A 14,205-nucleotide genomic window follows, 5' to 3' on the forward strand; every position below is an offset into this window, starting at 1 on the left:
CCCTCACATTGCACTGGGACTCGCTTTCCATCGCGCTGCACTGGGACTCGCTTCCCCTCACATTGCACTGAGACTCACTTCCCATCGAGCTGCACTGGGATTTGCTTCCCATCGCGCTGCACTGGGATTCGCTTCCCATCGAGCTGCACTGGGATTTGCTTCCCATCGAGCTGCACTGGGATTCGCTTCCCATTGTGCTGCACTGGGACTCACTTCTCCTCATATTGCACTGAGACTCACTTCTCATTGTGCTGCACTCGGACTCGCTTCCCATCGAGCTGCACTGGGATTTGCTTCCCATCGCGCTGCACTCGGACTCACTTCCCATCGCGCTGCACTGGGACTCACTTCCCCTCGTGGTGCACCGGGACTCACTTCCTATCGCGCAGCACTGGGACTCACTTTCCCTTGCGCTGCACTGGGATTCACTTCCCCAAACATTGCACTGGGACTCACTTCCCCTCGCGCTGCACTGGGATTCACTTCCCCTCGCGCTGCACTGGGACTCACTTCCCATCGCGCTGCACTGGGACTCACTTCCTCTTGCGCTGCACTGGGACTCATGTCCCCTTGTGCTGCACTGGGACTCACATCCCCTTGCGCTGCACTGGGATTCACTTGCCCTCACATTGCACTGCGACTCGCTTCCAATCGTGCTGCACTGGGACTCGCTTCCCCTTGCGCAGCACTGGGATTCACTTCCCCTCACATTGCACTGGGACTCACTTCCCCTCACGCTGCACCGGGACTCACTTCCCATCGCGCAGCACTGGGACTCATTTTCCCTTGCGCTGCACTGGGATTCACTTCCCCAAACATTGCACTGGGACTCGCTTCCCATCGAGCTGCACTGGGATTTGATTCCCATCGCGCTCCACTCGGACTCACTTCCCATCGCGCTGCACTGGGACTCACTTCCCCTCACGCTGCACTGGGACTCGCTTCCCCTTGCGCAGCACTGGGATTCACTTCCCCTCACATTGCACTGGGACTCACTTCCCCTCACACTGCACCGGGACTCACTTCCCATCGCGCTGCACCAGGACTCACTTCCCAAAGCGCTGCACCGGTACTCTTTCCCCTCGTGCTGCGCCAGGAATCACATCCCCTCGCACTGCACTGGGACATGCTTCCCATTCTGCTGCACTGGGACTTGCTTCCCCTCGTGCTGCACTGGGACTTGCTTCTCCTTGCGCTGCGCTGGGAATCACTTCCCCTTGCGGTGCACTGGGAATCACTTCCCCTCGCGTTGCGCTGGGACTCACTTCCCCTTGCGCTGCGCTGGGAATCGCTTCCCCTCGCGTTGCACTGGGAATCGTTTCCCCTCACATTGCACTGGGACTCACTTTCCTTCATGCTGAACTGGGATTCACTTCCTTTCAGTCTGCACTGGGACTTGCTTCCTTTTGCGTTGCACTGAGACTTGCTTCCCCTCGCGCTGCACCGGGACTCGCATCCTTTTGCACTGCACCGGGACTCGCTTGCCCCACACTGCTCCAGGTCTCCTAAAAAGAGCGAAAACAAAAGAAAAGAAACAAAAACAGTAGGCAGAGCAGAGGAACTCTCAGTGGAGTATCCTACTTTGCCCCCATCTTGCTGGAACACATGTCGGATAAGTCTTGAGATGAAATAGCTCCACATTTCCTTTACACTAAGCAGGGTCTGCTTGCCACTTAATGATCAGAAATGTACACCATAAAGAAAGTCAAAAAGCCAGCTCTAGTCCTTAACTGTATTATAATGAGAAAACCACATTTTTGACTTTCCAGAAAGGCCCTGCCAGTGCGGTCCAGGCATTGCAATCACAATGGTGGCACCTTGTATCCTCATTCTGTATCAACCTGAGAGTCTTGCCATACTGCTATCAGCTATATTGGGAGGGGACAACTCTTCGAGGAGAAAGTGAGGTCTGCAGACGCTGGAGATCAAAGCTGAAACTTTATTGCTGGAACAGCACAGCAGGTCAGGCAGCATCTAGGGAACAGAAGATTCGACGTTTCGGGCACATGCCCTTCTTCAGGAAGAAGGGCATGTGCCCGAAACGTCGAATCTTCTGTTCCCTAGATGCTGCCTGACCTGCTGTGCTGTTCCAGCAATAAAGTTTCAGCAGGGGACAACTCTTGCCTCTCCACAGTCATCCATGTGTGACCTGAGGACTTTGGAAGTAGAACAAATCCTGTGAGTTCTTGAGCATATATACATGATGGCATTTTTCAGAATATCTGGCGTGGGCCTCCAAAATTTGACATTAATGGTCACATGTGATTTGAACATTTATGGAATGGAATCTACTTGTGTTGATGAACTCAGCAGGTTCATGATCAGGTGCTTTTGAAGCATGGGTACAGTCTCCAGCACTCTGAACCTCAGGGAAAACAAAGGGATGGAAAATCTGGCTACTGTCATGGGACACTGATACAAACAGCTCTGACTTGGAGAACGTTGCATTGCAGACATTTCAGAAACATTTGAGAGTCCATAACTGGGAGATGCAAAACAGGTTTCTTTGAAGTATGCTATCAATACCAAGGTCAGTGGTAGCTGTAATGTTAAGAGCCATCAGGATGTGATGACCAACCAGTTCTTCTGAGCACAGATCCTCTGCCAGCAGTTCAGTGATGAGGCCTGTGACATCCTTATCTGGCCCTGTACTGGGTTTCCGAGTGCTATAGAATACGACGGCGATTTGGGTATGCATTCTTCAGGGATCTTCACCTGCCACTCCTCCCTCTGGAGGTTGCTGTCCTTGCTGATAACATAGAAATTGCTCTCTTCTTTGATACTGTCTTTCCATTTGAGGCAATGCCAGAGGGCTCCGGTCACAGTTATGTCCATTTCAAATCATGAGAAAGAACCTGTGGGGAATGGCAGGAAGAGGATATCATTGCATTCAGTGATACTCCTGAGCCTTACATCAATCACAATGAAGTATCATGTTGTGCCCTGACAATGAATGCATGGAGGTTTAACAAGGAAGTCAGTGTCATGGCTTCATGAACAGCTCTGATGTATGCAAGTTTATCCAAACATTTGTTGCCTAACCAAAGTGTTCATGCTAAATTCGGGGAGTGAAATTCTGGGAGTAAGCCACCATGATAGTCCCCACCTAAAACAAAAAGCATCTTTGAACATTACTTCTATGCCATACCCCCTTAGACCAAAGTGTTATCTTCCATTGATTATTATGGAATATGTTTCAAAAACATCAAGCCTCGATTACGCTTTTCGGTTGTCTGATTATGTTTGGTTAGTCGGCATGACACAGAGGCAATCAGAATGAACAATGACTGTTCGAGGCCACAATTGTGCATTCTTAGTCAATGAATGACTGAGGAAGAAATGCAAATTTTTTAACAAATGGGTGACATTACGTGTCAGTGGATGCATAATTAATGTCATCACTCCCAGAAAGGCTCAAATTCAAACAATATTGCATCATCCTAAAGATAAAAATCAGTAGCGTAATCTGCTGAATCTGCATGTGATGACGGTAATTTTGTATTAGTGCACAGTTAACTTTGGATTGAAATGATGAGTTTTCAATGTCATTGCCCCGAGAATAATGTGCAGAGTCCACATGAGATGCAGGATGATCTCTCCCATCCTTCATACTTTTTTGTTGTGTTTCTGTGGCTTCGATAAATGTGTTGCCTCCTCCCATTTCTGTTCAACCACTTTACATAACTATTAATGTCCCCAACCTACCCTCAGACCACATGGCTTTACAAATACCCATATCCTTGTTGGACCATGCACTCATGTCCACAGAGTAATAGTGACTTATGAGAAATTCCTTCCTGGAGTTCACCATCATATCTTATGCTCTATGAAATCACTTTACTTTCAAATTGTCCCCTTTCAATGCAATCATTCTCTCAGGAACCCAGGTCCAATGAAACCCATCTGCAGACTTGATCTTTCACTGACCTCAGGAATCTGTAGACTGAGCCCTGGTAAGCCCTCTGGCTGCTAATGCCCAATCACCAGGACTGACGGTGGCCCAGCACTTGGACTGACTTATGAAGTCAGTCTGATTAAGTATGTCCCAGACTCTACTCTCCGCACAATACCCTGACTGATGTACCTATAAACCCCAGACCAGTTGCACTTGATCAGCAGAGCTTATATTGCCCAAGCTCCAAACTCCAAAAGCCACAGATCCCCAGACTCTGGTAGGATCAAGTGCCTGACTTAGCATGGACTGGAATTGTATGCACCCCTTGACTGGTTCAGGTAGTATCCTTGACTGACTGATTTTAATTTTTCTTTCCACCTCATTGACTGTTCAGTGCTCTGAAGTCAAGTTATCTGCCTGGCGCTCGGAGATGAAAACTAATAGAAAACACAGACTCTGGCAGCTTCCAAGAACATACAAACAAGGAGCTGACACAGACTATTAGATTCTCAAGATTAGAGTGGTGCTGGAAAAGCACAGCAGGTCAGGCAACATCCGAGGAGCAGGAGAATTGACGTTTTGGCCAAAAGCCCTTCATCAGGAATGAGGCAGGGAGCCTCCGGGGTGGAGAGATAAATGGGAGGGGGTGTGGGGCTGGGGAAAAGGTAGCTAAGAGTCTGACAGCTTCCAAGAACATATAAACAAGGAGCTGACACAGACTATTAGATTCTCAAGCCTATAACACCGTTCAATAAGATTATGAGTGATATTGTATTCCAAATTCTACATTCCCATCAATCCCTGATAACCTTTGATTTCCTTGCCTATCAAAAATGTATCTATCTCCATATTAAAAGTATTTAACAGATCCCACCCCCAAAACCACTTTCTGAGGAAGCAGGTTCCAAAGTCATTAATGCTGTGAAAGAAAAAGGGTCCCATGTCCCAAAAGGGTGACCTCTACTTTTAAAACTTTTTGTCCCCTAATACTAGACTCACACAAGAGAAAACATCCTTTCCACGTCCACCTTATCAGGTCTTTTCAAGATCTTGAAAACTTCGATCAAATCACCACTTGTTCTACTGAGTTCGAGTGAAAACAAGCCCAGCCTATCCATTAATTCCTCACAGGACATACTGCTCATTCTGGGTATCAATCTGTTAAACCTCTCATGAACAACCGTCAATACAATTGTATTCTTCAACAATGAAACCAAAACTACACATAACATATGAGACATGATCTCACCTATGTCCTGTATAACTGAAGCATAAGATCCATGCGTATGCCTGTGATCTGGCAGAAACATGCAAGTCATTGGTATCTTTAAGTTTCAAAATGAGAGCCTGAAGAGCTGAAGTGGTTGACTGGGGAGCAGGTGTGATATCGTGGTGCTTGTTCTGGTGGTTTGATGACATGGAAGAAGGATGGAAGAGGACAGTGTTCATGGAGCATACAAGGAAATGATAATGTAGGCAGCGTTATCCAAAGGTCTTGAGGATCAAGTGACAAGCTGCTGTTGCCAGATAGGCTCTCTGACTTTCGTGTGGGGAATTAGAGTCTTCAGTTTCTCAGGGAAGTAGGGGAGAATTTTGAGCTGCACAGAAATGAGGCAAGATTAACAAACAGTGCTATGCAAATATATGGGAATAGATTGCCAGTTTAACAAGACTCAGAATGCACCAATTAAACAATTAAGAGAAAATAATTTATTTTTCCTTATCATCGAGAATCTGCTGTTTTCATTATTGCCGTAATTTATCTTTGTATCATAATCTGATGATTGGTGACTTGTTTTAACCCATTTTATTTTAGAAATCACTCTTATTTGCAACATTTCCTTTACAGTAGCAAACTAAATTCTCACTTTTTTTTCTGGTGACACACATTGCAGAATGAGTGTTTCCCAAAAATAACACTTTTTAAAAAAACTGAGATTGCCCCTTGTAAAGGATATTATGCAGAATATTAGACAGAAATACTTCCATATATGTTGCTCCCACAAGTATTTGTGTTTTAGCTGCTCAAGTGCTTTCAAATACCGTCGACATTCTTAGCTTTGAGGCTAATGGGCAACATTTATTATTCTTTTTGGGGAAGAATATGATAAACGGAACACCTTTTATACCAATTGATCTGTATTCCCAGGAATATGTTGTTAAAAGTCCAAAGAAAATCCTCAGGCTTACTTTTCCCACTGTCAGGAAGTGAACTCTGATATTTTGATCGGAGGATTTTCTTTGAAACCCGAAGTCATTAATTTGACTTCAGCTTTATATGTATCATCAAAACCCTGTTTTCTTGGTTATAAAACTGGCTGGTTGCCACCTAGTTGAATTTTACCAGAAATTGGCTGTGTCAATTTGGGTAAGTTTTGTGGAGGATTTTTGTTTTGTGAGCCCTAGGGAGATTTCTCATGGTCTCCTCCATAGTGTTCCATATTAGCTATACACCACTCCTCAATGGTGTCTCATTCACACTGTCTTTCTTTGCACCAGCTTCAGAAGTACCTCCACTGCTGCGACCTCCTGGGATTCTGATGTCAGCACCAATTTTAAAACATGGTTGTGGTTAAGGTCAAACACTGTCAGTCAGGAACTACCCTGCACAGTTCCTGTGAATTGCTTCAGAGATGGTGGTCAAAGGAAATTTAAGCACCCCATTTTCCTAACAGGAAACTGAGCAGCTCTCACGACTGATGATATCCACCTATCTCATTACTCATTTCCCTCCTGTGCTCTGTTGTGTCTCCCTTTACCTCCTTCACAATTGTTAGTGCCATTGTATTCCAGCTTGTTGTTTCCAATTCCCAAAACTGGATTCCCCAACTTCACCAGGCCCTGATACCGCACTGCTTTCCCACGATCTCCACCTTGACTTTCAGTGGATAGATCCCCAGGTCTGAAGATAGCGTCACCTTCCTAACCTACTTTGAGACACCACCATACCCATCCCCCACTCCAACAGATGAATAAACAAATGATTGATCCTTGTGCAGCTCCACAACTTTGTAACGTGAGTTCTGAAGGAGGATCACTGGCTCCAAAACCTTGTCTCTACTTTTTCTTCACAGATGCTGCCAGACCTGCTGAATTTCTTCAGCTATTTATGTTTTTGATTGTGACTTGATTCCCTGGACTGATTGTATTGAATCTGTAGGATAAACCATTCCTGGACTGTAAAAGTACAGACTGCTGACCATGACCACCCAAGTTGCTGTCTGACCACTTCCATGCCCTGCACTGATACCACTGACTTATTGCCGTCAGGACCCCTTACTGAAGCCTGTCGCACTTGATCTAATAGAGGAAAAGCTCCCTTGGATTTTGAGACATGGCAATTTGGCTGAAGTACACGCAGTGTGCTTGCAACATACGCTACTGGCACAAGTGGAGTAAACGTGATGTGGTGCAGCATGGTGTCATACAGCAACATGTCCACTCTCGTGATTGATGATTGCTGACAACTTGACAAACAGCCTGGCTTTGTGACTGTACTAAAAGGCAAGGCCAAAAAGAGGCCTGTAGGCTTTTTAAGCTCAGGTTCATTGAACACAGCACAAAACAGCAAGGCTTGCAGTGGAGCTATGAACACCCAAGCAGGCTTAAAATGCTTGAGCACAAGGAGAGCAAAAAAGGAGCCCTGAGATGCACCCTGGTTAAATCCATGATACAGGTGTCTGTCCCTGCAAGCAAAGTGACCTGGCAGCAGCATTACAATGATAGATATGAGTGAACTCCATCGTGCAATATTGCAGTACAGAACCGTATTGTAATTGGTTTGGAGATGCACATGAGGACGCCGAGGGGGTAATACGAATCCGATACCAAGGCCCATGGATGAAGGCTGCCCAAGAAATGTGCTCTGAAATCTTGCAAACTGTTGTCCAAGATGGAGGCTGAGAAGAGTGAGCAGAAGACTGAAGTTGCCAGGTAGCCACTCTGACTTTCATGTCAGGAATTGCCGCCATTCTATCTGGCTCGTTGGAGAATAAGAAACTGCTTTCAATTACTGGAGATTAGATTCAAATGGCACGCTAAACCCAACTATTGGTTATAAACAGTCCTTTCCCCACTCACTGGTGAGAATCTTGTCTCCTGTCACTGTGCAACACTTGGTTTTAGAATTGGGCTCTTTTCTCAGTATCAAGAACCTCATTTTTATGAGCTCACTGTATCTTTCAACTGACTCGCCAATATTCACATCATTTCGGGACTGGGAAGATTCTGCCACAAGTTTTTCCCAGCTTTCCAGTTATTTTTCTTTGGCAACCTTTAACAACGCATGGGGCCTGTGGCGCAATGGATAATGCGCCTGACTACAGATCTGGAGATTGTAGGTTCGATTCCTACCTGGCTCGAGCGTAGTCTGCATTTTTATGGGCGGCACGGTGGCACAGTGGTTAGCACTGCTGCCTCACAGCACCAGAGACCCAGGTTCAATTCCCGCCTCAGGCACATTCTCCCCGTGTCTGCGTGGGTTTCCTCCGGGTGCTCCGGTTTCCTCCCACAATCCAAAAATGTGCAGGTCAGGTGAATTGGCCATGCTAAATTGCCTGTAGTGTTAGGTGCAGGGGTAAACATAGGGGAATGGGTCTGGGTGGGTGCGCTTCGGAAGGTCGGTGTGGACCTCTTGGGCCGAAGGGCCTGTTTCCAGAAGTAATCTCATCTGAAAAAAAACCGCATCTTCAAATGTATTGAAACATGCTACAACTTCTCTATCACTAGGATTTCATGTGGTTTCCGTCACCTGTTTTGTTGCTCTTGTTATTCTCACAATGTGACTTGCACTCACTCTTCGGTCACGTTCTGGGCTGCTGCTTTAGATTTTACCCTCCTATGACCAAAATTCTTTTTATAAGCTTGTCGTCCTTTATCAGGGCTGTGTTCACTTCCAGGCCCAATTTCAGAGCTCGAGCTGAGTTTCTGGTCTTTCGCATCTTTGTCTCCTTTTGCCAAATCCTTATTTGCTTTCTCCTGTTCCTCTTCATGCATATTTAATGAAGATTTGTATTTGCCGGGGGGGGGGGGGGGGGGGGGGGGTCTGCTCTCCCGAAAATAGAGATGTCTCGTTATGTGATTTTAGTGCAAACTTTGATATTTATCCATAAGGATGTCAGTCCTTCTTCCATCTGCCATCTTTTACTCGTCATAATTATCCAACATGTGCAGGCACAAAGTAAATGGTGCTTTGTCACTTGTGATTACTTGTTTCAATTCTATAAATGTCTGAACAGTGACAATTTACCTAGAGGAATACATTCTCAGACTGATTGTCAAGATGTTACATGGTTATAAACAGAGATGGGAAAATAACAATGACATTTCTCCTCTTTTTCCCTTCTCTTTTTAAATTTCTTCTGCATTTAAACTGCATTTCTGATAGCTTTATAGATGCTGCGCGGCTTGGCAAAATTTCTTAGAAACCTCAGCCTTAATTAACTTTTTTCTTCTTTACTTTCACCCCATTAAATTGCTCAGAAAAAGTGGAGAGAATTGTAGTCACTTCTCAAGATGAGGGTTGATGACTAATTACCAAATATATTTTTGGTTTTCTATCAAAAGACAACAGATATGGCTGTAACACCTTACCATTTACATTATTTGAATGTAATGCTCATGCAGATGTTACATACAATAATGATATTGTGAATCATGACATCTGTCATTTAGACACTAGACAATAGACAATAGGAGCAGGATTGGGCCATTTGGCCCTTCGAGCCAGCACCACCATTCATTATGATTATGGCTGATCATCCACAATCAGTATCCTGTTCCTGTCTTATCCCCATAACCCGTGATTCCACTATCTTTAAGAGCTCCATCCATCTCTTTCTTGAATGTATCCAGAGACTTGGAACCCACTGTCTTTTGGGGCAGAGAATTCTATATGTCCAGTACTCTCTGGGTGAAGAAATTTCTCCTGAACTCTGTTCTAAATGGCCTTCCCCTATTTTTAAACAGTGTCCTCTGTTCTGGACTCACCCATCAGCGTAAACATGCTTCCTGCCTCCAGAGTGTCCAATCCATTAATAATTTTATACATCTCAATCAGATCCCCTTTCATCCTTCTAAACTCAAGTGTATACAAACCCAGTCGCTCCAATCTTTCAACATATGATAGTCCCGCCATTTCAGGAATTGACCTCATGAACCTGCACTGCACTCCCTCAATAGCCAGAATGTCCTTCCTCAAATTTGGAGACCAAACCGCACACAATACTCCAGGTGTGGTCTCACCAGGGCCCTGTACAGCTGCAGAAGGACCTCTTTGCTCCTATACTCAATTCGTCTTATGAAAGCCAGCATGCCATTAGCTTTCTTCACTGCCTGCTGTACCTGCATGCTTGCTTTCATTGACTGATGTACAAGAATACCTAGATCTTGTTGTACTTCCCCTTTACCTCACTTGACTCCATTTAGATAGTAATCTGCCTTCCTGCTCTTGTCACCAAAGTGAATAACCCCACATTTATCCACATCAAGCTGCATCTGTCATGCATCCGTCCATTCACCTAGCCTGTCTAAATCACCCTGTATTCTCATAACATCCTCCTCACATTTCACCCTGCCACCCAGCTTTGTGTCATTTCGTAACTCATTTCACAAACTACATTCTTAAAGGACCATTCTGCTATCGTATTTGTTAGAACTTTGTCCATATCATTCAAATTAGCCACTGGCAAAATCCATGCCCACCAACCACCTTCACCACCATCATTTTCAGTGTGGAATTTAGCTGGCGCCTTCAATCCAACCATTAAACATTTCTTTATTATTTTGCCCACGATCACTTTTTCTTTACTAGCATTGTTGTAGACTGGTTAGATTTAAATTGCTAGATCTAAGACATACAGGACAAAAATACTTTTTTCCTTATCCCATATATTCAAGTCCTTTGATATAAATTCATTAAAGTCTCTAGCTAATGGGAGACTCATTGCCATAATATTGTCCTTCTCTGTATTTTAAGTTTATCATACTTAGCACTAATCTTGTCTACAAGTTTACTTAAACTTTATCAACTTTTTAACATTTTGAGAAGGTGGATGGGAAAACGGTCAATGTAGTTTTTAAGCTAGTCAGCCTGTTTTTTTCCCCTTTGGACTCCCATTATCTCTTAATACCATTAATACTTCTTTTATTTTTGTTTAGAGAAGTTAGTCTCATTTAGGCATTTAATCATGTCCAGATTATGTAAACTGTAAGTCCATACCATTGGAACATTCTTCATTGACAGCCTGTTCAGCAGGAAGAGCATTTCACTTGATACAACATTTGTGCTGATATAACTATGGTTACTGGAAATCAGAAACAAAAAAACAGAAATAGCTGTAAAAACCTCAGAAGGTCTGACGGCACCTGTGAAGAGAAAGCAGAGTTAAATGTTTTGGGTCCAGAGACCCATTTTTTGAATTGATCTCTAGTGATAAAATTGATTAAGTAGCTGTTTTCCATGGAGTTATGATTCTTTTTAGTAACTTTTGCGTGTGGTAATCCCCAAATCTGAAGCATTTAGAACTCTCAAAATTCATTAACTTTATTTCAAACATTATGATTAGAAATCTAGACAGCATTTTAACCATCTGACTCCAGTCCAGTTGAATTTGCATCCACTGTCCATGCAGCACAAAGTCAGTGATACAGCAGGTTGTAGCTTCATATAACTAAACTTTCTGAAACTTGTATATTATAAAGTATTTAAAAATTCTTGTCATCCCATTCAGGACAACTCATTGCACAATGGTACATAGAGTCCCATCTGAAACATGTTAACCATGGCCTGGGTATTCTTGGGGTTCATTCTTCTGTTATAGCTCCACAGTTCTATCGCTTATCAGGGTGTCTCCATCCTCATGTCTTCCAGTTATAATTCTTCTTTTATATTGACGCTTGCATGCCACATCCATATGGTGCCAAAATGGAGTTGGTATTTATACTTCCTTTTTTTTTGTTTGATTGGTGAGTGTCCCAATTAAGCCATGAGGATGATGGAAATGAATGTTTCCTCAGTCTTTCTAACACTGACATCAGTTGCAAAAATGTGTCTATTTAAGAAAATCTAATCCCAGTTAATATTAAGAATCTATGCAAGTTAAACATCCTAGCAGACTCCAGCAAATTAACAAGCACGAAGTTAGAAATCTCAAAATAATTTCTTTTTTCAATTTTAAAAATAGTCTGTTAAATTTCATTTTATATGTTCCTCTGGAATAACTGTTCAACTGTTAAAATTTATCAAAGTCTGAACACATCTCATGTACTTCGCAGATTGACTTTTCTTTTTATTAATTCTGAATGTTAATAAATCACCCAGAACTTCCTCAGTGTCTAATTGATGAGCTTCCAATTCTAAATATACTTTACACTTTACCCTGCTTTTGTTTGGAAATGACAATGACATACATTGCTTTTTGTCTTAGGGAAGGTATAACCAGTGTCCATATATCTGCCTCATTTTACCATTGATATAAGATCAGTTTCCCAGAACATCAATGGGAATTTACATCAAGACACTTCACACTTGGTTCCAGCCATTCTTCTGTAAAGTTTCTCCAAATTCCCAACCTCTGCTTGAAATAAATCTTAGGTTTGAATGTCTACCTTTAAACAACCATCCCTGTTGACATTAACTGCCCTGCAACTGTCTAAGACTCAGTGGGGCTTAAACTAAGTTTGAGGAAGACTTCTACCCTTATTTGAGAAGGAGGGCCAGCCTTAAAGAGCTGCCAACCACAGACTTGTTGGTATCTTCATAGCCTCAGCAGCGGATGTTCAAACTCTGGCCCCCACAAGATTACACGCAGTCCACAGAGAGCAGTTAATGTAGGTGAGATTTCAGAGAGGTCCAGAGTATATGTGGGGTTTGATTGGCAGTCGCAGAGAAAGGGCACGAGGATCAAACTTAAGTGGTCTGAGGGAGAGTTAATGGATATACGATCTTATAGAGCGGGATATCATGCATATGCAATATCAGAAAGTGTATAAAATGATACAAAAATTCCAGGCATAGAACAACACAATCACACCTAGAAGGCCCATAAACAAGCCCTTCTTTTCCTTTCACAAATTAGAGCCAACTAGTTTAAACAAGCCAGGCCAAGTGTGCAGTGTGTACTTTGCTATATCATGTGCTGAAGTAAAAACTACCACTTGCACATTGAGATACTGGTCTGAGAATCATGAGCTGTGAGTATCTGCACATACACCGTCCCAAAGGCTGCTTGCTCCTTATTACTCAGCAAGATTCTTTAACTCCCTATGTGCTTTATTATTTATACCTTTACATTATAGGTTATCAAATACAGCTCTCTCATTTAGTTTTGAAGGTTTCTCTCTTCATATAATAAACTTGTGTCTTCCTCTCTCATTGCTGTAGAGTCCTGTGATTAGTTACATCACCCTGATTTACAGAAACATCTCACCTCCAATTTTCTCACTAATCCGTCCTCATTACTTCAGTAGTTTACTGTGACTTACTTACAGTCTTTGTAATCATTAACATCATTATTACTATTATCACTGTAATCACTATTATCATCATTCTACTGCTATCAAATTCTGAAACTCACAGTTCAAGATGATTTAGATCCCTGACTAAACATCCTGATCTGCTTAGCTTAAATTCTGCACTAAGGTTGATTATATTATGCTATGTCTGGAATTTTTGTATCATGTTATACACTTTCTGATATTGCATATGCATGATATCCCATATTACATGATAATGTTACTTCCTCTTCCTCTTGGCATAAAAATAGAAAATGCTGGAGGAACTCAGTGGGTTTGGCAGTATCTGTGGGAAGAGAGTTAAAGTTTCAAGTTCTTCACATCTGCAGTGCTCAGCTCAAATAAGAGCATTCCTGTTTCTAATATCCATTCAGATATTCTGGAAATAGAAGACAATAAGATCTTGGCTGATATGCTTTTCTATTGACTGTAATTTCCTGTCCCTTAACCAGACATTCTGTATTGGATTTAAGGTCAGCTTGTGTCTGGAGTTGTATCACCTCTGCTGCTTTTTCTCCAGTAGTTATACCTTCTCATGGTCTTCAGAGATTATGTTTGGCTCGAGGGTGTGTTCTATAGCTGATCCATCTGTTTTTAACTTCCTTCCCTTGTACTGTTCCACTGGCAGGCATCCATTATTCAATGGTGTTGCCCTGTAACTGAGTACGGCTTATTCCCAAAATGGATTCTTATTGTTGGGAATACATAACAATATTTACAGCTGAATTTGAGATCTGGAAGATATGGAACTGTTTAGACACTTTCTGGATTAAAAGTATTCTTTTTAACCAAAGATT

The 14,205-nt window shown here is 42.9% G+C and overlaps 1 non-coding gene across 1 annotated transcript; it reads left to right on the top strand.

Moving 5' to 3' along the window:
* Positions 1-8,183: 8,183 nt before the first annotated feature.
* Positions 8,184-8,256, top strand: trnac-aca (transfer RNA cysteine (anticodon ACA)). The gene has a single exon. It is a non-coding gene; the product is annotated as a tRNA-Cys (tRNA).
* The last annotated feature ends 5,949 nt before the right edge of the window (positions 8,257-14,205 follow it).

Source organism: Chiloscyllium plagiosum, unplaced genomic scaffold (genome assembly GCF_037043375.1).
Source record: "Chiloscyllium plagiosum isolate Xiang-an unplaced genomic scaffold, Cpla_swu_hap1 HiC_scaffold_2, whole genome shotgun sequence".
Classification (NCBI taxonomy): Eukaryota; Metazoa; Chordata; class Chondrichthyes; order Orectolobiformes; family Hemiscylliidae; genus Chiloscyllium; species Chiloscyllium plagiosum.